Raw genomic sequence first — 27,366 nt, 5'->3', positions numbered from 1 at the left:
TCCATTCACATCAAAGTGGGCAATTCTTATTAAATCCTGGCATTTTTTTTGGGCTAATAGGCAAACTGCTGTCCAAAAAAGGCACAGGAAAAGGGGCACTGCTATAAGGGACGTGGACCAAAGCAAAGACATTTTTTTAGAAATACAACACAGTGAGGAAAGGGTATTTTTTTGCGGCTTTGAGGGCAAAATTGAAGATACGCAAATCCTTTAAGCGGATTTAAACCTCCCACAATTTTTTTGATTGCGTCTCAGGAGATTTTAGCCATAATGTGCTGGTATGCACATCATATTAGCACATTATAGCAGACTTACCTGCCAAACAATCCCCTCCAGTGCTCCCACTTGTCACAACTGCATGCACTCGGGAGTCACATTCATCAGAGAACAGTGCTACAAATATACGCTGAGCTGCGCATGCGCAGCTCAGTGTACATAAATGCTGACAGGCAGGGAGAAGGGTTTTTGACAGAAGAGACCAATAAGGTCCCTTCTGTCATAAAAATCCTACCTGTCAGCACTTTTTTTTTTTTTTAGATTTAAAGTGGAGCTTCAGCCCCCCCTCCAAAAATTTCAAGCCAGCAGCTACAAATACTAGGACACAAATACTACAAATATTAGGACACTTACCTGTCCAGGGATCCCGCAATGTCTGCACCCCCCGCCAACTTTTTCAATCAGCTCTCGGGTGCTGCCACGCAATTTCTTGTAAGGAAACCAGCCTTGCGGTTTCACAGCCGGTTCCCTACTATGCATGCGCGAAGCTCGCTGTGCTTTCTGAATGTTCGGGCGGCGGTGGAAGGAGGAGGGGGGCTGAACTTCCGGGGGACCTCGCCACAGCGAGGTCTCTCCGGAAGTGGGGACGGGTACCTGTCAAAAACAGGTACCCGCTCCCCCCCGAAAGGTGCTAAACGTGGCACCGGAGGGAGGAAGCAAACAAGAGGAGCTTCCCCTTTTGGGTGGAGCTCCGCTTTAAATAACATCATTAAAGGGGTTGTAAAGTTTCGCGTTTTTTAGGATAGGATGCATTAAGGTGAAAAAACATCCAACAATACCGGCCCCCCAGCCCTCCGTTTTACTTACCCGAGCCCCTAAACCTGCTGCGCTCGCCCCCAATGTCCTCTTCGCCACTCAGCCTGGCCGTTGATTGGCTAGAGTGGATGGATTGAAAGCAGCGCAGCCATTGGCTCGAGCTTCTGTCAATTACATCCAATGATGCGGCGCGCCGGGGGGCGGGGCCGAGTGATACAGTGAGCAGCTATAGCCGCCGGCTGTATCACGGGAGCGCACTCGCAAGAACTACCCACCATGCGAGAGAGCTTGCATGAAGGTGGTTACTTCTTGCGGGAGGAGCTGAGACAGCCACCGAGGGACCCCAGAAGAGCAGGTTCAGGGCCACTCTGTGCAAAACGAGCTGCACAGTGGAGGTAAGTATAACATGTTTGTTATTTAAAAAAAAAAAACATTTTTCCTTAACAACCCCTTTAAGGGCTTGTTCGCACCATATGCAGTGACCTGCATTTTTTCCACACCAGATCAACACATGTTCATACCGCCCAACATTTTGAGATGGGATTGAGGGACACCTACTAGCAAATGTATGTAGGCATAGGACACGCCTACTGCCACACCCCCTTAACAACTTGACATGAATTCCCGGGAGGCCGTCATACGACGGCCTCCCCTGTGCATGCGCCCTGCACGCCCTGCAGGGCGCATCCCGAGCGCGCTGTGATCACCGAGTCACTGAGACTCGGCTGATCACCGATCTGAGTAAGGGGCTGGTCCCGGCCCCTTACCATGTGATCAGCTGTCAGCCAATGACAGCTGATCACATGATGTAAACAAGAGATCGGTAATCTTTTTTTTTCTACTCATGTTGATAGCGTGAGTAGAAAAAAAAGCCGATCACCGGCTCAGATGCGAGGGGCAAAGGTCCCTAACTTGAAGAGGCACATCTGCTTCATCTGTGCTTATTAACAGTGCCACCCAACAGTGCCCACAGTGCCACCTAACAGTGCCCACAAGTGCCACCTATCAATGCCCACAAGTGCCAGCTATCAATGCCCACCAGTAGTGCCAATCAGTGCCACCTAGCAGTGCTGCCTATCAGTGTAACTGATCATGCCCATTATTGCCACCCATCAGTGCCCATCACTGCCACCTATCAGTGCCCATCAGTGCCGCCTCATCAGCATACATCAATCAAGGAGAAAAATTACCTGTTTTAAATTTTTTATAACAAAATATTAAAAAATTTTTTTTTTTTTTTAAATTCAGTCTTTTTACATTTTTTTTACAAAAAATAAAAACCGCAGAGGTGATCAAATACCACCAAAAGAAAGCTCTATTTGTGGGGAAAAATGATAAAAAATGTAATTTGGGTACAGTGTTGTATGACCGCGCAATTGTCATTCAAAGTGCGTCAGCGCTGAAAGCTGAAAATTGGTCTGAATAGGAGGGGGGGTTAAGTGCCCAGTAAGCAAGTGGTTAAAGGAGAATTAACCCAAAAAAAGTTAATCAAATCCACAAGGGCTTTTTTTTTACCGCTACTATTCCTTTATATTAGCTTTTACAATTTACAAATGCAACAATTTAGAATTTGGATGAAAGGTTTAGCACTAGGAAACACTTATTGATAGACAAATAGTGCATTTTATATACAACTATATAGATCAGACCAAAATGAGGGACAAATGTGGAGGAAAGAGGGACAGAGGGACATTGCTCCAAATCAGGGACAGTCCTTCCAAATCTCCAAATCAGGGACAGTTGGGAGTTATGTACATGTACGAGCAGACTTTTCGACCGGACTGGTCCGACGGACCGAGTCCGGCGGACAATTTCACCGTGTGTGGGCTTCATCGGACCTGCAACTGACTTTTTCGGTCGAAAATCTGACAGACTTTACATTTGGAACATGTTTCAAATCTTTATGTGGGAACTCCGCCAGACCCAGTTCCTATCGAAAAGTCCGCTCGTCTGTATGCTAGTCCGACGGCCGAAAACCAACGCTAGGGCAGCTATTGGCTACTGGCTATCAACTTCTTTATTTCAGTACGGTCGTACGTCATCACGTATGAATCCGTTGGACTTTGGTGTGAGTGTGTAGGCAAGTCCGTTCCTTGAAAAAGTCCGTCGAAAGTCCGTCGGATAGTCTGGTCGAAAAGTCCGCTCGTGTGGCACCTTGAAAAGTGCTTTTTTATGTGCCTTGCTCACACCACAATGTTATAAATGTGTGTGTTGTGTTAAAATGCATGTAGATACAATACAACTAAAAGTACAGATATAAATATTAAATTATTGTTAGCATTTTGTCCCCTCCAGGGACCTGTTACTTCACCGAGAATGACATGAAAATGCATGGAAACGTTCAAACACAATGAAATGCAATATGCATGAAAGTGCATGTTTAATGCACATCAAAACACATGGGTTTTTTATGTGCTGTATGCTGTGAATGGACCTATAAGAAAATAACATCAGCGCACGGTACACTGGCAGCGCATATTTGGCTGGGGAATTGATTTTTTTCTCTTGCAATTAGCTCAGCTTACATACAGCAGCAGCACCCTAATCTGATTTATTTCAGTTTGAAACAAAGGCTTTTTTCCAAGTAGCTTTAGCAGTGACACCTTTTTTTTTTTGTTTTGTTTGTCTCTTTTTTTTAAACAGTAATGGATTAGCTTTGCTCGGCAGATAAAAGTTGGCCAGTAGTTCTCTGTGGCTTTCCCTGTTCTCACTGATACAAAACTGTCCTGCCGCTGGCAGATTTCTATCAATCTCTCATTAAGAATTAAGAGACTGCAGTACAGTATAGTGTAACATTTGAAAGCAGTTGGTAATAGAATAGGGTGAAATTTACTTGTGAAAAAAAGTACAGGTAGGTGTTTTACTACGAGAATAAAAGTGATATTACACCCAAAACCAAAAATGGTGCTTAGCAATCATTAGATGTGGTGGCTGTATTAGTTTTCTTTTTTGGATTTCTTTGCCTTTGTTTTCACCTGATGATCTGGCCAGTAACACACCTCCTGTATTGGAGTACTCCCACTCTGGATGAAGGAGCACAGGAGTGCCTTTGGACAGCAGAATTGTTAATCTGGAGGAGAGGAGTGTTAGATGTCTTAGGTAGCTTTCAAATGATACTAAAGTCTTGTTTTATTTTTCTTTAAAAATAATAAACATGTTATACTTACCTGCTCTGTGAAATAGTTTTGCACAGGGCAGCCCAGAACCTCCTCTTCTCAGGTCCCTCTTTGGTGCTCCTGACCCCTCCCTCCAGTCAAGTGCCCCCAGAGCAAGCTGCTTGCTATGGGGGCACCCGAGCCACAGCTCCGTGTGTCCATTCAGACACGGAGCCACAGTTCGGCCATGCCCTTTCTCTCTCCTGATTGGCTAACTGACTCTGATTGACAGCAGCGAGAGCCAATGGTGCCACTGCTGTTTCTCAGCCAATCAAGAGGGAGAGTCCCGGACGGCCGAGGCACTGGTGCACATCTCTAGATCGAGATGGGGCTCAGGTAAGTATTTAGGGGCTGCTACACACAGAAGGTTTTTTTTTATCTTAATGCATAGAATGCATTAAGATAAAAAAAAACCTTCTGACTTTACAACCACTTTAAATACACTAAACAAATTAAATCTAAACTCCAGCTAACACTTTATAAGCAGTTACAGCAAACTGTTTTTTTTTCATGTTGGGATAAAGCTTTTACATAAATAAATAAAAGTTGATCATTGTAAGCACCCCTGACAGTGGTAAATGGTTTGTCTCCACCCTCTAACTGATACATTTGCAGCGTGTTCTTTTGAAAAACAACAGACTTACTGGCCAGATCACCAGGTGAAAGTAAAAAGAAATAAATCCCCCCCCAAAAAAAAATGCAGCCAACATATCTAAGTATTGGTAAGCTACAGTATAATAAATGTTTGTTTTTTGGGATTAATATAATTTTAGGAGACCACAGATGACACAAATTTGCCAGCAGCAGAAACATTTTAATGTTCAAAAAACAAAGAGCACAGACTGGGGCTTTACTACAGGAATTAGGATACTACAGAGGATACAGCAGTGAAAAATGGGCCAGCAGCAATAAGAGATAACAGGCCTAATCGGTGTATACCTAACTTTCAATTTATTTATGGGCATAGGGGGGTTTGGAGAATATAAGTGCTTTAATATGGGTGGTTTAGGTGTACACTTTTTTTGTTTTGTAGTTTTCTTTTTCTTTCAAACAAATGCATCAGCGTACTACAAACAAAAGGCAGTTCTGAGAACAGATAGTCAGTAACAAGTGAATGAAAATCCCTAAATACCACCGCTGAAAAAAGACAAGTTTTCTAAGGCAACCTTACGGCAAGAAAAAAAAAAGCACTATCAACATGAAATAAAAAAATATATACTCCCTAAAATAAATGAAAACCCCAAACTACCACTCCCTGAGACAAAAGCCCTTTTTAGAAAGGAATCCTTGCAGCAAAAAAGTTTTTCTTTGAACAGGACAGCAGCTAAGAGCAGTGGTGTCACTAGGGTTGGTGTCACCCGGTGCCAAAAAAATTGGTGTCACCCCCCTCCACCAACTACCTCAGTACAGACCCCCCTCCACTAACTACAGACCCCACTCCATCAATATAGCCCCCCTCCCTCAGTACAGACCCCTTTCCATCAATATAGACCCCCCCACTAAGTACAGACTCCCCTCCCTCAGTACAGACCCCCTCCATCAGTACAGACCCCTGCTCAGTGCAGACCCCCTTTCCTCAGTATAGACCCCCCACTAAGTACTGACCCCCTCCCTCAGTACAGACCTCCCATCAGTACAGAAACCCTCCCTCAGTACAGAGTCTGCAGACCCCCCTCCATCAGTTTTAACCTCCCACCTCAGTGCAGACCGCCCCATCAGTACATACACCCCCCCCCAGTGCTGAACCCCATCAGTATAGAATCCTCCGTCAGTGCAGACTCCCCCATCAGTATAAAATCCCCCCCTCAGTGCAGAGCCCCCATTAGTATAGAATCCCCCCTCAGTGCAGACCCCCCATTAGTATAGATTCCCCCCTCAGTGCAGAGCCCCCCATTTGTATAGAATCCCCCTCAGTGCAGAGCCCCCATTAGTATAGACATCCCCCTCAGTGCAGAGCCCCCCATTAGTATAGAATCCCCCTCAGTGCAGAGCCCCCCATTAGTATAGAATCCCCCTCAGTGCAGAGCCCCCCATTAGTATAGAATCCCCATCAGTGCAGCACCCCCCATTAGTATAGAATCCCACTCAGTGCAGAGCCCCCCATTAGTATAGAATCCCCCTCAGTGCAGAGCCCCCATTAGTATAGAATCCCCCTCAGTGCAGAGCCCCCCATTTGTATAGAATCCCCCTCAGTGCAGAGCCCCCCATTTGTATAGAATCCCCCTCAGTGCAGAGCCCCCCATTAGTATAGAATCCCCCAGTGCAGCGCCCCCCATTAGTATAGAATCCCCCTCAGTGCAGCGCCCCCCATTAGTTTAGAATCCCCCAGTGCAGCGCCCCCCATTAGTATAGAATTCCCCTCAGTGCAGAGCCCCCCATTAGTATAGAATCCCCATCAGTGCAGCGCCCCCCATTAGTATAGAATCCCCCTCAGTGCAGAGCCCCCCATTAGTATAGAATCCCCCCAGTGCAGAGCCCCCATTAGTATAGAATCCCCCAGTGCAGCGCCCCCCATTAGTATAGAATCCCCCTCAGTGCAGCGCCCCCCATTAGTATAGAATCCCCCCCAGTGCAGAGCCCCCATTAGTATAGAATCCCCCAGTGCAGCGCCCCCCATTAGTATAGAATCCCCCTCAGTGCAGCTCCCCCCATTAGTATAGAATCTCCCTCAGTGCAGCGCCCCCCATTAGTATAGAATCCCCCTCAGTGCAGCGCCCCCCATTAGTATAGAATCCCCCCCAGTGCAGAGCCCCCATTAGTATAGAATCCCCCTCAGTGCAGCGCCCCCCATTAGTATAGAATCCCCCTCAGTGCAGCGCCCCCCATTAGTATAGAATCCCCCTCAGTGCAGCGCCCCCCATTAGTATAGAATCCCCCTCAGTGCAGCGCCCCCCATTAGTATAGAATCCCCCTCAGTGCAGAGTCCCCCATTAGTATAGAATCCCCCTCAGTGCAGAGCCCCCATTAGTATAGAATCCCCCTCAGTGCAGAGCCCCCCATTTGTATAGAATCCCCCTCAGTGCAGAGCCCCCCATTAGTATAGAATCCCCCCAGTGCAGAGCCCCCATTAGTATAGAATCCCCCAGTGCAGCGCCCCCCATTAGTATAGAATCCCCCTGCACATGATGTCCACCCACATACTGTATGTAATGCATAAAGTTTATTACAGACCTCAGAACAGCGCGGACAGATGCACACAGCCGTGTGTGTCCCTCGGGCTCCTCCTCCTCCTGTGTGAAGTAAACAGAGAGGAGGGGGAAGCGGCTTCAGTCCGCTGTGCTGAGGGACACAGCACAAGCCGCAGCGGGCAGTGTAGCGGTGTGTGCCGCTACCTACGGGTGTCACCCCTCTGGCGGGTGTCACCCGGTGCGGCCCGCACCCCCCGCACCCACCTAACAACGCCACTGCCACTAAGTACAGACTCCCCTCCCTCAGTACAGACCCCCTCCATCAGTACAGACCCCCGCTCAGTGCAGACCCCCTTTCCTCAGTATAGACCCCCCACTAAGTACTGACCCCCTCCCTCAGTACAGACCTCCCATCAGTACAGAAACCCTCCCTCAGTACAGAGTCTGCAGACCCCCCTCCATCAGTATCAACCTCCCACCTCAGTGCAGACCGCCCCATCAGTACATACACCCCCCCCAGTGCTGACCCCCATCAGTATAGAATCCCCCGTCAGTGCAGACTCCCCCATCAGTATAAAATCCCCCCTCAGTGCAGAGCCCCCCATTAGTATAGAATCCCCCCTCAGTGCAGACCCCCCATTAGTATAGATTCCCCCCTCAGTGCAGAGCCCCCCATTTGTATAGAATCCCCCTCAGTGCAGAGCCCCCATTAGTATAGACATCCCCCTCAGTGCAGAGCCCCCCATTAGTATAGAATCCCCCTCAGTGCAGAGCCCCCCATTAGTATAGAATCCCCCTCAGTGCAGAGCCCCCCATTAGTATAGAATCCCCATCAGTGCAGCGCCCCCCATTAGTATAGAATCCCCCTCAGTGCAGAGCCCCCCATTAGTATAGAATCCCCCTCAGTGCAGAGCCCCCATTAGTATAGAATCCCCCTCAGTGCAGAGTCCCCCATTTGTATAGAATCCCCCTCAGTGCAGAGCCCCCCATTTGTATAGAATCCCCCTCAGTGCAGAGCCCCCCATTAATATAGAGTCCCCCAGTGCAGCGCCCCCCCCATTAGTATAGAATCCCCCTCAGTGCAGCGCCCCCCATTAGTATAGAATCCCCCTCAGTGCAGCGCCCCCCATTAGTATAGAATCCCCCCAGTGCAGAGCCCCCATTAGTTTAGAATCCCCCAGTGCAGCGCCCCCCATTAGTATAGAATCCCCCTCAGTGTAGAGCCCCCCATTAGTATAGAATCCCCATCAGTGCAGCGCCCCCCATTAGTATAGAATCCCCCTCAGTGCAGAGCCCCCCATTAGTATAGAATCCCCCTCAGTGCAGAGCCCCCCATTAGTATAGAATCCCCCCAGTGCAGAGCCCCCATTAGTATAGAATCCCCCAGTGCAGCGCCCCCCATTAGTATAGAATCCCCCTCAGTGCAGCGCCCCCCATTAGTATAGAATCCCCCCCAGTGCAGAGCCCCCATTAGTATAGAATCCCCCAGTGCAGCGCCCCCCATTAGTATAGAATCCCCCTCAGTGCAGCTCCCCCCATTAGTATAGAATCCCCCTCAGTGCAGCGCCCCCCATTAGTATAGAATCCCCCTCAGTGCAGCACCCCCATTAGTATAGAATCCCCCCCAGTCCAGAGCCCCCATTAGTATAGAATCCCCCTCAGTGCAGCGCCCCCCATTAGTATAGAATCCCCCTCAGTGCAGCGCCCCCCATTAGTATAGAATCCCCCTCAGTGCAGCGCCCCCCATTAGTATAGAATCCCCCTCAGTGCAGCGCCCCCCATTAGTATAGAATCCCCCTCAGTGCAGAGCCCCCCATTAGTATAGAATCCCCCTCAGTGCAGAGCCCCCATTAGTATAGAATCCCCCTCAGTGCAGAGCCCCCCATTTGTATAGAATCCCCCTCAGTGCAGAGCCCCCCATTAGTATAGAATCGGATCCCCCCAGTGCAGAGCCCCCATTAGTATAGAATCCCCCAGTGCAGCGCCCCCCATTAGTATAGAATCCCCCTGCACATGATGTCCACCCACATACTGTATGTAATGCATAAAGTTTATTACAGACCTCAGAACAGCGCGGACAGATGCACACAGCCGTGTGTGTCCCTCGGGCTCCTCCTCCTCCTGTGTGAAGTAAACAGAGAGGAGGGGGAGGCGGCTTCAATCCGCTGTGCTGAGGGACACAGCACAAGCCGCAGCGGGCAGTGTAGCGGTGTGTGCCGCTACCTACGGGTGTCACCCCTCTGGCGGGTGTCACCCGGTTCGGCCCGCACCCCCCGCACCCACCTAACAACGCCACTGGCTAAGAGTGACTGCTGACTTCAAATCAACCACAAAATAAGTTGAAAGACAAAAAAGCCCCAATAACAACAACAAAAAAAGGTGGCAAAGTGGCTGATTGCCCTAAGAGCTAGCAATTAGAATTTAGGTGCATTTTCCTAACTGACCCTAACATCTTCTTATGCAGTTTGCCAACTTGCGCTATGATTTCCCTACATCAGCTTCTAATTCACGGACATTATGGTTGCTCCCCCTTTTATATTGAGGGTCTGGCTTAACCAAAAACCAATATAAATAATTCAACATAAATGGTGTGCTGTTCCATAATAATTGATGAATAATACACCCCGACTGATTGAGGGGCAGTTCCAGATGCTTTTCTGCATGCGCGTTTTTGATGCCTTCCAGAGCATTTTTGATGCGTTTGAAAACACAAAATTGTGCTGTGGTGACCATCCAAACAGATATCTTGTCTTTCCACCACCAATCACCAATAGGTGAAGTGCTTACCTATTGGGCCCCCCTTGGGCGGGGCCTGTGATGTCACTTCTGGAATCTCCGTTACGCGGAAGACAGTGAGGAGGCGATTTGCTAATGTTCAGTTTTTATGCCTCGTACAAGTTTTGATTAATGTGAGTGGGTTTTAGTGAATCTTTATTAAAGACACATATTCAGTACATACTGCTCTATGAACTTATTCCTTTCATATATTTGAGTAAACTGGCGGAGCGGAGTCTAATCCAGGCAAGCCCATTAAAAAAAAAAAGGGGATCACATGCTTGAAGGTCACTTAATCGGATGGATGCCAGGCCTGCAAGCCTAACACGATAAAGGTGCATACTGACCTCTGATAGGTCTTCCCAGAAGGTATGCAGACACATCACCTATAGGTAATTGGTGGTGGAAAGACAAGATATCTGTTTGGATGGTCTCTGTAGCACTATTTTTATGGTTTAAATGTGGACTTTTTTGATTTTTTTGGATTTGAGGCTAATCTGTGAATGTTCACTACAGCACTATTCACATGTTATACTGCTCACTGTCAACAAATATATGTGGTTTAGCTTTTGATTATACTAATTGATTGATTATACTAAAGCTGGTTAAATGTCATATATTTTTGTGCACAATTTTTATCAGTTAAATTAGTTGTTTATATATTCATTTGCTTGAATCAGTCTAAAGGGGGGTATTATTCATCATTTTTTTTGGAACAGCACACCATTTACGTTGAATCATTTTTATTTGAAGTGATAGAATACACTTGAGAAGTGGTTGCAGCAGTCCATCTATTAACTATTTGGGGTTTTTTTTTGTGGTTTAGTAACATAGCAGCACATACGTTTATTGTCACAATTCAAAAGCCAATATAACTCACTTTGCCATAGTTCAAAATCCATGCAGAATATTGGGGTTTTAAAAATTCCTCCAAACGAATCTGCCCATACAGTTGGTAGGGCTATGAATCTTGGACCCAGGACCTCAGGACTCCTCGATCTCTCTACACCTAAATTAAAAATTACATTAATTAACGGAAAGTGAGGTGCACATTTTGGACAGAGGGGGGCAACTTGTTTGCAAGAGGTATGAAAGAGGCCACCTACATTAAACTGGAACTATCCCTAAACAGGCACAGGAGCCTTCAACACCATCTGTTACACTGTACCAAATACCAAACCAAATACACTGTATAATGCTGTTTTAAAGAAGAATTCCAGGTATGGTATTTTATACATAGTTATATTGACCCAGCTTGGACCAATGTAACTCTGCATATGCCATACTTGTTGGATCCCTTTAGAAGTTGGAAATCACTGTAGTAGGCACCGCTACTTCAGCGATCTCCAGTAGCTGCCCTGCTGCATCCCAAAAACAAGAGGTTGGCCACTCTGCATGAGCACCTTTCAAAGAATGCTTTCCAATTTCTCAATGCATGCAAAGTGTTCTCTGATTGGACAAGGTAGAGAAGCATGGAGAAGTGATGTCATACTCTCCACCTCTGCTACAAAGCATTCTCTGAATGGCACCCATGCTGAGCAGCTGATCTCCTGTGTTCAGAATAGAGAAAAGCAGATGCTTGACACGGGACCTTCAAGCTAGTGGAGACAACTGAAGTAGGGATGCCTAATACAGTGATTTTAAGCTTCTAGAGGGATCCCACAGGTATGGTATTGTATATGCATAGTTACTTTGGTCCGTACCCAGAATTCTTCTTTAACATCTCTTGACAACGATGTACTTTATACCTTCAGCCATTTAATTTGGACTGATCACACTTGTCCCAGACTTCATGGTACCATGGTGACCTTATATGTAAATAAAATAGAGTGGTCTAGACAATCAGCATCTGCCTTGACACATTCCTTGGTTGTAGAATTAAGATGACCTGTTATGTAGCTATAAGTGATGTTTTTTTTCCTGGCACTCATTAGAACTGAAGAAGCAGCTTGGATGAACATCATTATGAAAAAAGTTCAGTTGATCGTGACTAACTACTAAAGAACTAGACCATGACCTGAATAAACATTCACAAACATATTCTCTACCTCCAAACATCTGTATAGAATTTTTGGGAAGGCTAAGCACATTCCTCAGATTTTTTATTCCATTTAACATATGGCTTTCAATAACTATATAAAATAACCAGCCAGCATAAAGTATGCATTTTATGACAATTGCATAATTGGAACAGAGTACAAACCTGTGAGCTATGAAGTCAGCCTTTCCCAGAATTTCTGTCCCACGTCTTCTGTAGTTGGTTGCTAAACTACCACTGAAATGTAGTAATGGACACCTCCAGTTTTCTCCCTGTAGGTTTGACCATTTTCTATAGCAAAGACCTAAAAAATTGCTCATTATGCAATTTTAGGTAGGAGATTAGTCCATTGGCCTGGCATCTTCTGTCTTGTCCACTATTGGCCCAGCAATGTGATATTTCTTTTCTCACTGACCAATAGGCATGCACAGGAAGTGAGAGAACTCCAGACTCAATGCATCAGCACATGTGAAATTATGTCAAGCTCCAAGTACTGTAAAGCCTCGTACACACGATAAGAATATCGGACAAACGATCCCTGTTTTTTTTTTTGCATGTTAGTCTCATATCAAAAATGAAGAGGTTACTAAAGTTACGAAAATTCACAAGCAACAGAATACAACTTCAGAAGCGATGTATTGTATTGTATTGTAATGTATTCTTTCATTTCCTAGCACTCGTGGTCTTGGTCTTCCGTTTTTTTTCGGACTAATACTGTACCGATTAATTGAAAATCGCTTGTTCTCGTATCGTAGGTAAAAAGATTTTTGTGTTTGTCCCTTCTGATAATTTCATATGAACTGTCGTGATCGTCTCTCGAAAGCTGTGTACTAAAGATCATATTTTTTTATGATTGCTTTGAAAGCGGTATTTTTCCTAGAATTTTCTGATCATGTGTATTAGGCATAAGACTTTTGTAATATGCATAGCCTCTTAAAGATAACATTGGCATGTCTATGTTAGGAGGCTTGCTTTATTGTTGTGGAAGGTCAGCCTCTCAAAAGATACTTACACCGTTAGAGGGGGTTGTAGAAGGTGCATTCTTTATTACAGCTCTATTGAGAATGATTTTATAGTAACTGCAAACATTTCCAGCTCATACTTATTTTGAAAGGTTCCACAGATGCAGACGATAACTACATAGCCCTATAGCTTTCAAAACAAGGTTGAATTTAATGTTTTTAAAAAAATGCATATATACAAAATAGGAAGGCTTTACCATGCTTTATACTGGATAAACGTTTGACTTTTAGGCTGACCTCACCATTAGGGATGGCAAATTATTCTCAAAGTTTGAAGTTTGCAAATTTTGCAGTAAACCCCACTGAAGTCTATAGTGGGCGAACCTTACATTGTTATTCAATTTTAGCCCTTTCTTGGGATAATAAGCGAGCTATTGCCAAACAAATTCATAGAAAGACAGATACTGCCATGGGGAAATTAACCAATGGAAAAAAATATCTATCTATCTATCTATCTATCTATCTATCTATCTATCTATCTATCTATCTATCTATCTATCTATCTATCTATCTATCTATCTATAAAAAAATATATATATTTCTCCCTACACAGAATTATCCATTTCTTCAAACTATTGTTGCTAACAGAAGCAAAAGCTATGCATTGCATTTCATGTTGTTCTTTATTTCTGGTGTGAACTTACAAATTTTTTGGCCAAAAGTACACAATTTGAGAATTTTGCAAATCCTAGGGATATGCTGCAAGCCAATGATAACTGTGAATACAAACTTCGTCCATACTCATCATATTCTTTCTTGTTACACGTTATATAAAGATGGAGTTACTGTAGTATCCATAAACCTTATGTTGATAAACCTTATGTTTGGAAGGTAGTTAATATTCAGCACTTGTAGATAACACTCAATAACTTTAAATGCCTGCCGCATTCCAAAATTAACTGAATGTGTCTCCGCAACTAATTGAGATGCACCTGCATTGCATTGCATTGTGGGATGTGATGGATGAGCGCTTGTGCTGGGCTAGGCTTAGACTTTCTAAAAAGTTGAAAATTACATTGGACTGTTTGAATAAGAAATGAGGAAGGAGAAATTTACTAAGCATCATCTGAATGGTGTTCACTGTCCCGAGATGTTTTTGGACAATACAGGTGCACTTTAGGATTTAAACTTTATATTTTAGTAAAGTTATCATGAGAAATCAAAAGATAAAAGTCCCTGACAGCAGACATTACTGCCCTTTAGATTAACCAGAGTTTCCACTGTGCAGATATCCACACTCTGCATGAAGGTTTCAACTTCCCTTATACAGCTCTGGTGGGCCCTCCCCATATCCCACAGTGCAATAGAGACATCTCTAGGAACCCTGAGACATGCCTTGCATTGTGATATATGAAGGGAGTGCCAGAGAGACTCCCAACATGGAGCTCAAATTGAAACTGGGCTTGGGGTTCCAGGCCTTCCCAAGAGAAGCTTTGTTTGATTTGAAGTGCCACGTGTGCCTAATGTACTGATGTGTGAAGTGGACTTGTGTACCCATCAGACATACAGTTTGCTCCTACACATGAATTGATGTTTGAAGTGAAAAAAGGTTCACTTTTCTTCACTGTACTCTCCACTTTAGTAAATTGGACCCAAATTCACTTTACAATCTCATTAACTGTACCTAAATTGTGGAAGACATGCCCAGAAAGTCAAAGACACCAGTATTGTCTGTGGTCTCTCTGCAGCTGGTCTTTTGATGGAGGCAGGTTTTTGCTTCCTGACCTTCTGATGACTGGTGATCTGATGACTGATAGAGGGAAAATCAAGACGCACTAGGACAAATTCAGAAAGCACATACAGTATCTACAGAATGAATGAAGCAGAAGCAGGAAGATGCTTGTCTGCAGATCCTCATCTACAGCTTCCTCTCCAGCAAGGAGAACAGTGAGCTGCACAGCAGTAACATCAGCAACTCTCACTCCAAATCTTGTAAGCCTAATGGTCAGAGGCAGCAGTGCCTTAGATCTAATAGATCTGATACTGCACATACACAGCTATGAGACCATAGGCATAGGAAGTGCACCACTATTTATAAGGAGAATTTCCATGCAAAGGGTACATTTTTTTGGATACTGCTCAGGCACATTTAACATATCTAGATTTTCCCTATAACATAGCAATTCTTCCTTTTTTTTAGTTCAGGTCCCGTTTAACCCCGTCAAACAAACGTTGCAAATTGTGACATGCTTACTAATTGATGAATGTTAGTGGTGCTGATACTCGCACACTCCATGTGTATTCGTAGACAACATGGGTAAGAATTAAAACTTAGAAAAAAGTAAACAAAATCCATAAGGAAATTTGTCTGTGCTCCACGCTACCACAAAATTAACTCAATTTGAATCCTGGAAAAATAAAATTACCCCTCGCATGTTTCAGCGCACTGCCCTCTGGTCACAGCCTCTGATACTACTTAAATCTTTCAGGGATGGCAGTTGGGCTCCTTTTCTCCTTGTCTGGGACACAGTTTATCATATTAAGGCCTAGTTCACACCTATGCAGTTTTTAGTGCGTTTTCAATTTTGCAGAATCACACTACAGTCCATGTAACACGGTTTCCTATGAATGTAGGTCACATCTGTGCATTTTATGGAAATGGCCAGGGACTTTTTTTTTGGTTCCATAGACTTCAATGGATCACAAACATGTATTGAAAGACGCAAATTGCACCTGTAATATGCAAACTGCAACCTGCATAGGTGTGAACTAGGCCTCAGGGATGGGTTTACTAAAGGCAAATAGACTGTGCACTTTGCAAGTGCAGTTGCTTCAGAGCTTAGTAAATGAGATGAAGCCTCACTTTGCAAAGAACCCCTTACCACATGCAAAGCAAATAAAAAAAAAACAGCATTTTTTGCTTGTACATGATTGGATGATTAAAGTCAGCAGACCTTCATCTAATTTGTCAAGCTCTAGAGAAACTGCACTTACAGAGTGCAACTGCACATGCAACTTGCACAATCTATTTGCCTCTAGTAAATGCACCCCTAATGCCCCATACACACGGTCGGACATTGATCGGACATTCCGACAACAAAATCCTAGAATTTTTTCCAACAGATGTTGGCTCAAACTTGTCTTGCATACACACGGTCACACAAAGTTGTCGGAAAATCCGATCGTTCTGAACGCGGTGACGTAAAACACGTACGTTGGGACTATAAATGGGGCAGTAGCCAATAGCTTTCATCTCTTTATTTATTCTGAGCATGCGTGGCACTTTGTGCGTCGGATTTGTGTACACACGATCGGAAATTCCGACAACGGATTTTGTTGTCGGAAAATTTTATAGCCTGCTCTCAAACTTTGTGTCGGAAAATCCGATGGAAAATGTGTGATGGAGCCTACACACGGTCGGAATTTCTGACAACAAGGTCCTATCACACATTTTCCATCGGAAAATCCGACCGTGTGTATGGGGCATTAGAGTCCTCAGCAGTCCCCTAATGTACTTTGTATACGTCTTCATGTTCTTCCTTCTTTTGGCTGGCAGTCTAGAAGTACAGGCACCACCAGCTTTGTATAAAGGCTGTGGACCTTTGAATCAACCTGTTGACATGCTTTAACCAAGAATCTTCCATTTCAAATCTGAATTCTGGCATACTATTACATTTAAAGGCTTGGTGGTCAGTGGAACTAAAAAAAAAAATTTACATAACGCCTGTGGTCAGTAGGAGGGGGGATAGCATCCAATCAGTGGTGTCAGTGGGAGGAATAGTGCCTCATTGTTGGTGTCAGTGGAAGGAATAATGCCCCACTGTTGGTATCAGCAGAAGGAATGCTGCCTCATTGTTGTGTCAGTGGGAGGAATAGTGCTCCAAGGTCCAGATAGTCAAGCAAAGGGCCACATCACAGTATGGAGACCACTGGCTTAAGCTATCCAAAATGAAACAAATGTTTTACCTATAGTTCTATTTTAAGCAAGTGGCACTGTCACCTCTGCTTACACTGCGGTTCACTTGTAGAGACTACAATTCCCATCATGCAATGGGATTTGTCATTTTGAATGGTATGCATGTATGTGGCTGTACTAAAATGTACTAGTCGTTGCATTCTGTCTATCAAATGATGCAATCATAAGAAGCTTCTCAGTCTGGGAGTCTCCCACTATAGCGATATAATTATGTCACCGCTCACTGAAAATAGTACGACACAGGGGATGTTACAAGCTCATTGGCTGGAATAGTGAGCTTGGCAGACATAGGTCTTAGGCCTCATGCACACTAGGCCCTTCTGAACGTCTTTCACATGACAGGAAAAAAGCAGTGCTAAAAACGCGTTTAGGCGCGTTCAGGCGCATTAAGCGTTTGGCCGTTCATTCACTCATTGGCAGCTGCAGTGTGCATGAGATCTTACTAAATGGAAGAAAAAAGAGCCCATATAATGACTGCTTCCCAAGGATATTTTCCAGTGGGGGAACACTTGCACTTGAAAAAATAGAGAAATTGCATAAAGGCAGGTAATGACATTGATAGCAATTTCTGCTTGGAGTTCAGCTTTAAGTGCAATAATTTGTTAAGTTTTCATTAAAAAGGTGCTCTCTCTGCCCTTGTACTCTATAGAATATTAATCCCTTACAACTCATAAATCTTCCTAAAAATTGCCAACTAGGAGATTCTATATAGAGCATAATTAAATGTAATCCCAGTGCTATAATAAAAAAATTGTGAAGGGTTCTCTTTAAAAAATTGTGCTGTCATCCTGCTATAAGCACTTGTGTTTACTGGTTAATAACATTGGCATAGAGCTGGAGATTTTCCTGGTATTTGGGATTTAACGGCAGACTGACATTGAATTTTTTTTGTATGAATTTCGCTGTAGAAACGGAGGAGAAAAGCCCTGGAGAGGAATGGAACTGTCAAATAACAGCCTGGCTGTAACTGACATGTGGACTGTACCATTTCCATGTCAGAGGGGAAATTAATTTATACTTTTTTTACTCTATCCCTGGTGGAATTTTGTGAATTTTTTCAACAGTTTCTAGATAATTTTTCAGCATTGAAAGTCCCATCTTGTAGTGGTTTTTGTGTCACTCCAGTATTTATTCCACTGCCTATCCCCAGTACAACTGGGGTTCAATTCTTGTCTTTGCAACCCGAGTGATCTGAAGTCTTTATTTTAAAAGTAATTTCAGATTTCTATTAAATGCTATAAAGTGTTTCAGCACAATGTACCAGTCTTATCTATATTCCTGTCCATATTTAGATAGAAGACAGAATTTTTATTGTAAAGTAGAATTGAGGCAACATTGTCTTATTAGGTTATCATTGTCAAATTTATTGCTCCGACTCACAAGGAGAAATGGTTAGGATATGGTCTCCTGTGACAACATGGGTTCCAGACTTAGCCACACTTTTTCCTCCATCCAGGGGAGTACCAGGATCCTCTTAGGGTGGACACCAAGTCCCCTCCAGCAGGACTTCCATCTCCTGGTTCTACCACCTTGGGTGCTGCCCCCTCCTTAACCAGAAAGGGCAGCTTGAGGATTCTGGGTTAGTCCCCAACCAGGCTCTGGCCTTATTTAGCGCAAACTATTGCACCCACATCCACAGGTCGCATCCCAGGGGTAAGGAAGCTCACCAGGCAGCTCCACAAACATTTATATGCTTGGATGACATAAATGATGATTAGTCCAAAATTGTTACCTCCCCCATGTCTATTGCTCTGAGTGTCTGTGAAACCCAGTGGCAGTAGGGAAAGTAGTAATCCTCAACCTAGGGGTCTAGGACTAGACTATAACTTCATACCTCCCAACTTTTTTGAGATGGGAATGAGGGACACCTATTAGGAAAAGTATGTAGGCATAGGACATACCCCCTGCCACGCCCCCTTAACCACTTCCCTACCTGCCCATAGTAATATGACGCCCGCAGATGGGATCTCCCATTCTGGGCGAGCGTTATATGAGGTCCTGGGCTTCCTGGTCGTCTAGGGAGCGCACGCACGCAGCTGTGCATAGAAACCAATCAGCTTCCAGGTTTTATTTTCCAAAGCTTAATTGAACAAGCTGAAGTTAGAAGCTGATTGGCTACAATGCACAGCTGCACCGGATTTTGCACTATCCAGTTTTAGTAAATAAACTCCACTGAGTTTATTTATTTTTATTTTAAACAATATTACGTTTTGTTGAGGTATGTTTACAAAAAATACCATAAAATGTTCAGAGTCAGTATACATACAAGAAAATCCTAAATGGAACAGAGAGAAGAAAGATACCTTCATCAGTCCAGTGCTGCCACTTCACTATTCAATCACATTTAGATAATTAATTTAAAAAGGGTATATACCCGTACCTTTTACTTTATTACTTATATTTCTATTTATGACTTTTATATTCATACATTTTTACTTGTATATTAGTTTTCATATTTTTGACCTTTTACTTTGAGATTCATGACCTTTGTATTTGTACTTGTTTTGTAGCCCAGATGAAGGTAAAGCATGTTTGGCTTCTGAAATGCGTCGGCTTTATTCTGTGATGAATCAATTTTATCAATAAATTACCATGGACTCTTAAGTATATTATATGTATTATATGATTGGAGGCAAGGCCAGTCACATGAGTGTTATTTTTTTCTCCACTGTCAAATTTGTTTCCAAGCAAGCAAAAGTGAATTGCACATTTGTAAGTGCTGCATTGTACTTTATATACCTTATATATCTTTTTTTTTATATGTATTAAACCATCCCGTAAGTGAGTTTGGAACCTTGTGATAAGATCACTGGTCCTATTATTTGAGATGACTCTGACATGTAGATCACATTTGGCAGGCAATGCCCAACAAAAGACTGTAGCCCTATGACATATAAAACTTTGCATACGTTGGTGGTGAAATTGTGATTTTTATTTAAATACTTGACCATTCTATAAGTAGAGATAGTTCTTTGCCTTTTAGATTAATATCTAGGGTTCAACAGATCCTTTTAACTTCCATTTCTAATGGCATTTTGAACAGTGAAAATTTGCAAGCAGTAAGCATTTAGATAACCTTTTCTATAACCTTCCTTTATTAGTAAGATGAAATCCTTTATTTTTAGCTTCTTACATGGCTTTATAAGAAGCCGGGATATGGCCAATGGATATTATCAGAACACTTTAAGAGGTTTCAAGTGTCAGAGAATTATTTAAGATGTGAAAGTAATACCCGCAATGCTAAAATTCACTATCTAATTTTATTTTAATTTCACATGTCTTTATTCATATTGTTTATTGCGGGCCAAGCCATTCAGGAAAAGTGAAAGTGACAGATACAAACTATTTTTCTGACAGGGGTTCCAATTGTTGTTATTTTAAAGAAAAAACTGTAGTTTGCCACTTAAAGGGGAGTTCCACCCAAAAGTGGAACTTCCGCTTATCTGCTTCTTCCCCCCCTCCCCTCCGGTGCCACATTTGGCACCTTTCAGGAGGGAGGGGGGAATGGGTACCTGTTTTTGACAGGAACCCTTAACCACTTCCGGGAGACTGCACCCTTGGAAGTTCAGCTCCTTCCTCTGCCACCGGGCATGCGCAGTAGGGAACCGGCTGTGAAGCCAAAAGGCTTCACTGCTGGTTTTTCTTACCATGAATGGCGGTGGCAGCCCCCCAGAAGCAGATCCGAAAATCGTCTGGGGTGCCGACATCGCGGGATCCCTGGACAAGTAAGATTCCTAATATTAAAAATCAGCAGCTACAGTATTTGTAGTTGCTGACCTTTAATTTTTTTGTGGACAGGCGGACCTCCTTTTTAAAGTGATACTAAACATACACTGTTTAATTTGCTTTATCCCTTCTATTTCTGTATGTGGATGATGGCGCTGTATTTATTTTAATAAAAAAACATCTAAGTAGCTTTTTCCTAATCGATATATAGCTGTCACATGACCCAGCTCGCTCCCAGCCTGTCTGCAGGGAAACATAGGCAGGAGGATCTTCTAATCCTCTGCTGCTGGTCACATGTTCAAAAAAAAAAAAACAGCCTTTGGAATACAGAGTGAAAATAAATAATTCATATCAATAAACTGTTTTAAATCATCATATAAATATGTATTTGAAATCAAATCTTTATTTTTTGGCAATAACATGGTGTGGGTGGATTTCTGCCAGTCACAGGCTGTGTTACATCCCTCCAGTCTGTGTCTTAGAATAAAAGGTAGGTGACGCCTCCATCAATCTACATGTAATAGCCCACCCCCATTATATTTAGCTGGTTAGTGGGCATGGAGGAGAAGGGAGGGAGAGGGCTGTCATATACCACTGTGTATACGCCCACATGTGTGACTCTATAATCACATGGGCTGCTCAGATGTGATTGTTAGGAAATTCTCAGCATAGAAACTCACTGAAAATGGAGCATGTGCAACGTTGCCAACACTGCCCTGCAAAATCTCTAGCTGATTTGGGGACATGGACAGAAGGGGGAGATAGAGAACAGTAGGATCAAACAGGTTTTTTTTACAGAATACAGAGAACATCTCATAGTGACTGAAAGAGTATGAACAGAATGTAATACACCATTTATTAATAGATCTTTTTATGATGTGGGCTTAGTGACACTTTAAAGCCAATACTATGGGGGTATTTACTAAAACTGGTGCACACAAAATATGGTGCAACAATGCATAGTAACCAATCAGCTTCTAGGTTTTATTTTTAAAGCTTAATTGAACACACTTAAGTTAGAAGCTGATTGGTTACTTTGCACAGCAGCACTTGATTCTGTGTGCAACAGTTTTAGTAAATCTCCGTCCATAGGTCCTAAATCTGTCCACAGGGAAAAAATGTTGCAGAATGAACAATGTTGTCACCCTGTTATAGTGAGGACTAATTCAATAAAATTGCTGTGTTGAAGAATAACTCCACTTTTGTTGAGAAAAAATAAACAGTCCCCTCCTAGTGATCAATATATGTTGTAAGGCAGCAGTTATCACCTGTGTGTCGCGACCCCTTCGGGGGTGAATGCTGATTTGCCAGGGGTCTCCCGAATCCCGGGCTGTTCCTGGAGCCTGCGCCACTCTCTCAGCCTCTTTGTGGCCGCCCAGCAGGGTTGTCCCTGGAGCCTGCGGCCTTCGGCCACCCATTCAGTTCACGGCATGGCTGGGGGGGGGGGGTTGGGTGGAGACTAGAGACAGTTGACTGGTGAGGAACGTGAAGTGGGAGGGGATGGAAGAGTCCCCATCTCCTGATTTCGGCAAAGGTGTCACTGCTGCGAGAAAACCACGGAGCCGGAGACACTGTGAGTAACATTGCCTGTGATTATAGTCGCCGTTAAAAGTCCCCACTACAGTTCTCAGATCAGCAGATGACCTTGATCAGGAGCACTTAAGTTGGCTGAACTCCCCCCAGCACTGCCACTCATCCCATCCCCCCCCCCCCCCCAATACAGATCCAAAGAAGGAAAAAAAAAAAGAGGTAATACATGGAAGAGAGAGGAAAAGAGGGGAAGGAACAAAGAAAAAGGAAGAGAAAGAACAAGAAATTCGGATAGAGGGAGAGAAATGGGGGGGGGGGCAAGAAATTAGGATAGAGAGAGATAAAATGGAAAGAAAGGAGAACAAAGAGAGCGGTACATCCAAAAATGTACCAAAAGGGATTTTAATACTGTACAAGTGGAAAATGTTTGTGGGTTAGAGGTACAAATTAGGTGCTGACAACTGACGCTACGAAAATAATTTTACTGTTGGGGGTCCCCACAACTTGAGAAATGTTATCAAGGGGTCACGGCACTAGAAAGGTTGAGAACCAGTGTTGTAAGGATTTTAATATACTTTGTAGCAGATTCCTACCTTTTGTTGCTCTGAAGTTTGTTCTGTGTTTGTTTCACCATGTTATTTACTTAAAGAGGAGCTCCAGTCTCTTAAGTAAAAATTTAAAGTCAGTAGCTACAAAAACTGTAACTGCTGACTTTTACTAAACAGCCACTCACCTGTCCCACGACCCAGCGGTGTGCTCACCCCAGCCATTTTCTTCCTGTTTCCTCTTTTGGACCTATGGGCACCCGGCTGTGAATGCTTGTGGGTTTACGGCTGGGTGCCCACTGCGCATACGTGACCGGCGCTGTGCACTGTGACTGGTACCACAGTCTTCTGTGTGTCACGTGTTCCAGAAGACTTCAGGAGAGAGGGAGGAAGGAGAACTTCCACTTCCGATAGCCTAAGCGGTCAGAGTGGAAGTAGGAATGTGTACCTCTCAAAATCGGATTCCCACTCCCCCCCTCCTCCCCAAAAGCTCCAATTCACAAACAGGGCGAGGAGGCCTTAAAGCAGGACTTCCCCTTTTGGGTGGAGCCCCGCTTTAATCTGATTGGGAGGGTTTGGTTCATTTTAACCACTTCAGCCCCGGAAGATTTTACCCCCTTCCTGACCAGAGCGTTTTTTGCGATTCGGCACTGCGTCGCTTTAACTGACAATTGCGCGGTCGTGCGACGTTGCTCCCAAACAAAATTGACGTCCTTTTTTTTCCCACAAATAGAGCTTTCTTTTGGTAGTATTTGATCACCTCTGCAATTTTTATTTTTTGCGCTATAAACAAAATAAGAGCGACAATTTTGAAAAAAACGCATTATTTTTTACATTTTGCTATAATAAATATCCCCCAAAAATATATAAAAAAACATTTTTTTTCCTCAGTTTAGGCTGATCGTATTCTTCTACATATTTTTGGTAAAAAAAAATCGCAATAAGCGTTTAATAATTGGTTTGCGCAAACGTTATAGCGTTTACTAAATAGGGGATAGTTTTATGGCATTTTTATTAATAATTTTTTTTTTTACTAGTAATGACGACGATCAGCGATTTTTATTGTGACTGCGACGTTATGGCGGACATGTCGGACATTTCTGACACATTTTTGGGACCATTGTCATTTATACAGCGATCAGTGCAATTAAAAATGCACTGATTACTGTGCAAATGGCACTGGCAGTGAAGGGGTTAACCACTAGGGGGCAGGGAGGGGTTAAGTGTGTCCTAGGGAGTGATTACTAACTGTCAGGGGGATGGGCAGGTGTGTGACGTCACTGATCTCTGCTGATCGAGTGACACTTGTCACTAGGCAGAACGGGGAGATGCCGTTTACAACGGCATCTCCCCGTTCGTCCTCTCCGTGAGGCGCGCACGCAATGGCACGGCGGGCAATTCAAATGGACGTACAGGTACGCCCATTTGCCCAGCCGTGCCATTCTGCCGACGTACATCGGCATGTGCCGGTCGGAAACCGGTTAATCACCTGGTTTACTCTCACTGTTCTAATAAGAAAAGCTGCAGGGTCTGCACCCCTTTAGAAGTATTTTACCCTTGAGGCGTATTTCACCAAAACTGAAATTTTCATTGCACAGGTTGCCCAAAATGTGACTTGCATCCTAGTACAGACTTCTGGAAAAATCAGGAAGCCAATCACACAAGCAGGAAATTACATTCCTGGGGGGCATTCTATACACCAGCTGTGTACAGAACGCCTCCAGGCTGCCATATTGCATTACATTTTACAGAAAATCAAAGCACTGCATAATAAAAAGGAAAGGTGATTTATAATAACACTAATTTACAATATGGCTGTTGTATCAGTTGTATATGCTATATTATTTTTTTGTTATTTGTTATATTTTTTGTCCACTAAAGTGGAGTTAACCTTTAAAACAGACTAAATTGGATTTGTAAAAAATTGCTAGTAAATTGGAATTTATGGTAGAAGAGATTTTGCATGTTTTTTTTTTGCAATAAAATCTAGCAATGTTTTATTGATTTTATACTGACATGTGCGTATGTGCTTTATACCGGCATTTGGGGCTTACACCATCCTGGCCCAGGATGAAGTCTAAATAGAAGACTCTAGACCTTGAAAAAAAGATGGTAGCGGAAATGATGAGGGGGAGTGCGGACGTCTCATCGCTGGAGGAGGCCGTTTTGCTAGGAGAGTGGGCAATAATGTGCAAATATGCTGTGGATACTTGCACATTATCGCAAGAGCTCCTGGGGGCCCAGAATAGTTTAGTTCCGCTTTAATGCCAGTGACAGACTACATCATATATGTGATTTTTGCTTTTGCCCAAAGTTTTAATTTAATGTTCAGAAACCTTAGGGATAAATAACACCAGTGAATCAAAAAAGAAGAGTGTCACGACTATGTTTTATTTTTCTAGTCTGTTAAATTCAGCAGAAAAATAGTAACCATGCATTAGAATGTGCAGAATCGTGTCTTGTTTAAGGCAAAAAAAAAAATAGTACATTTTAGCAAAACATGCACATTATCCAAGGTTTTATCCCTTAAAACACGCTGCAAGTACAGAAAAACAACTGTTGATATGCCAAAAGTAATATAGTATGTTCCTATTTTCCTCTTTAACCTGACCAAACAGCTTAAATTCCTACACACCGGGTGTCAGCCCTGCCTACTTCATTTTTGATGGATTACAAAGGACACCGACCTCTCCACCTTCATTGACCCCTCTTTGTGCACAAGCATAGAGCAGAGGAAATTAACAGATCACAATATTTCTGGCAGGATCAACAGTATCGTTTGCACTTATTAAACTAATATAACAAAACACGTTTAATGGTGTATTTAACTGACTAAGAGGGAACAAATAGTAGTTTTTATAGGTTTTACACACTTACCTGTTCCATGCAATGATATTACACAGAAATGTAAAATTTTTTCCTTTTCTAGAATTCCCCACCAGCGTGGTAGACTTCTCCACTCCTTTGGGTGCCTCTTGTAGCAAGCAGGGTACTAAGGAGGCACCCATGCATGAGTGCCTCTGTTGGGATCAACACCAAGCTTGGTGTGTCCATAGACACACACACTGCCCTAAAATGCCAGGAGCTGCCCCCAGTCTTTCCAATAAAATCTAGCATTGTTTGATTGTATACAGACATCTGCGAATGTGCTTAGTGTGCAATCCCAGTATTCGGGCTTATATCATCCTGGCCCAGGATGAAGTCTAAGTAGAAGACTCTAGACCTTAAAAACTTTACAGGAGCTGCCCCCAGCCTTTCCTGTAAAAGCAAGACCAAGGGGAGCAATGCAGGAGCCAGTGGCAGTGACATGGAGCCAGGTGGGTGTTAAGGTGGGAGGTGGGGGAGAGAAGGACCGGTAGTGGGGCGTTTTTTTTTTTATATTTTATTTTAATGCAGAAGATGGCCTAATTGGCCAGCAGTCTGTATACTGATATCTGCACATATAAACGATACTGGTGTGCAGGGATGAATGCGCTGAGCGCAGGCAATCTGAAGTTTGATTTCAACCTCCTGTAATGTAGAGCAGATTTCAAACGAGAGAGAGGTCAATGAGGTGTAATCTCATATATGATGTCAGGGGTCATGGTGATCGGAGGAGTGAGCAAAGACAGTGTATATGATAATTATGGAGCGCCTATGTTTTCTCTTGTTATGTACATCTATGGCTGAGTCCATCTTTCTATGAGGAGAGCTGGGATCATCAGGAGCCTTGCAGAGGAGGGTTTAATACAGCTATCATCTTTAAATTAGCCCAGCAGTTGTCCCGTTGGTTATATTCTGCAGAAGTGTTTACATACCAGCTTCCCCTGATCCTCTGTAGTGGGGGATCATGGGGCTCCGGTAAGCAGTTACCCCTTCTTCACCGGTGGCGGATCTCCTCTTCACAAGATTTAGTTTGCACAATCACTTTATTTAAAGGGACTTTTTTACTTATGGGAGTCAAACCCCTTGGCTTTATTATTGGTTATTGATATTAATCGGTCTCTCACAATATGGCACAGCACTGTGATATTGCACATGAGTGAGTGGATTGTTTTAGACCATATCACCGCATTTATTATATGTTTGCTCACATATTGATATCAAAATTTGAATTTTTGCAATTGATTATTTAATTAGCGCGATTCTATTGTTTTCCTTATATTTTACACTGTACTTATGTTATTCAGGAGAATTGCTGCTGTCTAAGATTTATATTTATTTATTCACTTGTCTATTAGTCACAGGCTTGGGGAAAGGGGAAGACCTAGATGTGTAACGTCAAGTCACTGGACTGACTGTGCTGTGTAATTGGGTTGTATAAAGCTGAAGATTAACTCCAATATATTTATTTTTGAAACATGTAAACATAATGTGACAACTCAATAAATAAAAATCAATGCAAATATATATTATATATATATATATATATATATATATATATATATATATATATATATATATATATATATGTGTGATAATTCAGTAAATAATTAATTTACATGTGTAATGTGATAACA

General features: G+C 43.2%; 1 protein-coding gene and 1 long non-coding RNA gene across 7 annotated transcripts in view; one reads left to right on the top strand and one right to left on the bottom strand.

The window, feature by feature from the left end:
• ADGRL1 (adhesion G protein-coupled receptor L1) overlaps window positions 1-27,366 on the top strand; it is a 631,260-nt gene that overhangs the window by 424,839 nt on the left and 179,055 nt on the right. The gene's annotated exons all lie outside the window — the stretch shown is intronic.
• The window catches only part of LOC141133217 (uncharacterized), a 101,135-nt gene that overhangs the window by 35,164 nt on the left and 38,605 nt on the right, over window positions 1-27,366 (bottom strand). The window contains exon 2 of the long non-coding RNA XR_012243021.1: window positions 10,971-11,099. This is a non-coding gene — a long non-coding RNA (uncharacterized lncRNA). The remainder of the gene's footprint in view (window positions 1-10,970; window positions 11,100-27,366) is intronic.

This window comes from Aquarana catesbeiana, linkage group LG03 (assembly GCF_042186555.1).
Source record: "Aquarana catesbeiana isolate 2022-GZ linkage group LG03, ASM4218655v1, whole genome shotgun sequence".
Classification (NCBI taxonomy): domain Eukaryota; kingdom Metazoa; phylum Chordata; class Amphibia; order Anura; family Ranidae; genus Aquarana; species Aquarana catesbeiana.
This window is presented reverse-complemented; position numbering and strand designations above follow the sequence as displayed.